Consider the following 1,721-nt stretch of genomic DNA (forward strand, 5'->3'; position numbering starts at 1 on the left):
AAAGCAAAACAGTAAGGAAATTTTCTACACACAAAATTAAAGTTTCTGCATATTAAAACTCCATAATAAACAAACAGGCAAACGATTCATTGGGATAAAATAAAATGAAAATATAGTTAAACAATCCTCCACACATTATACAAAGAGTTCATACTTAACTATTAAAAAAAATACCAACTAAAAATAGGCAAGGGTTATAGAATATCACTACATAAAAATACAAATGGCCATTAAATATTTTAAATAATGATATCCAGTGCCATGAGATGACCATTCCCAATCATTGCTGGTAGGACTATAAATTGATTAAAACAAAAATCAAAACACTCATACATGTATACCCACACAAATGTTCTGGAAAGTAATTTAGCAACATATAACAAGAATCTCAATTCCAGGAATTTATCTTAGATAATCAGAGATATAGACAAAGACTTAGAATGTTGTTTCAAGAAACCCATTGCCATCAAGTTGATTCCAACTCATAGCGACCCTATAGGACAAAGTAGAACTGCCCCATAGGGTTTCCAAGGAGCAGCTGGTGGATTCAAACTGCCAAACTTTGGGACAGCAGCCAAACACTTAACCACTGTGCCACCAAGGCTCCACAGTGTTACTTAGTACAGTATTATTCATAAAAACAAACAATTGGAAATAACCCTAATGTCAATTATTTGAGCACAATTAAATTATAGCACACATGCAAGTAGACTATTATGTAGACATTTAAGATCAAATGGCATAGAAAAAGGCTCAAAATATTATCTTAACGATTTTTAAAATCAGAATAGAACACTGAAAATGCAGTAAATAAGGAAATTTGTAAAAACAGCATTTATGCATAGAAAAAAAGACTGGAAGGAATTCTTTAAAATATCAACAGTTGTTATCTCTGGGTGATGGCATTTGGGTTATTTTAATCTTGTTATTCAGTATTTTCCAAATTTTGAAGTCAAATATTGAACATATTTTACTTTCATAATTAGAATTAAAAGCAACAAAACTTATTTATGAAAGATTAGTCCTCCAGTGTTCCAGAAAGAGAAAAAGGGAGAGGTCCAGTCTTTCTAAAAGCTTCTGAAATAGACCGGTGCTTCATCCTCCTCCAGCACTAAGCAGAGTAACAGAGGCTTTACCTTGGGCTGACAGCAGGATTATTTATACCAGTGGCCACACCGCTGCTCACTCACCTGAGGGGAGCTTCCTGCTGGATCTCTTCCAGCCCTAAATAAATCAGACCCTGCAAGCCAAGCCTCACTGGCTGCACTTATCCATGAAAATTAGCTCGATTTGATGTTCATAATTGCACTCCTCAGCTGCCACACACACACACACCACATCAGCTACTGCTTCAGAGATAGCCGGCCCCCACTGATCTGTCACTGTCTCCAACTATTCCCAACTCAAAGCCCTCCACCCAGCCAGGCCCAGCTCACAGACTCGAACACACACCCTGATGACTGCATTGCTAAGTTGCCTTTCATGCTATTTTCCTGCCTGGAATGCTATTTACCACCCAACTGCCAATCCACATCCTACCTATAATGTAGTGTCTCTCCAATTCTCTGTTGAAATTGTTTGAGGGCCATGCCAGGCATTGTATGTGGCACCAGCGACACAGAAATGGATGAGACGTAAGTCGCTGCCCACAGGAGCTCACCATCCAGTGTAGCAGACACACAGATAAAGAGAGAATTTGAACCTAATGCAAGGAGTGCTAT

The sequence above is a fragment of the Trichechus manatus genome, unplaced genomic scaffold (assembly GCF_000243295.1).
Source record: "Trichechus manatus latirostris isolate Lorelei unplaced genomic scaffold, TriManLat1.0 scaffold00090, whole genome shotgun sequence".
Lineage (NCBI taxonomy): Eukaryota > Metazoa > Chordata > Mammalia > Sirenia > Trichechidae > Trichechus > Trichechus manatus.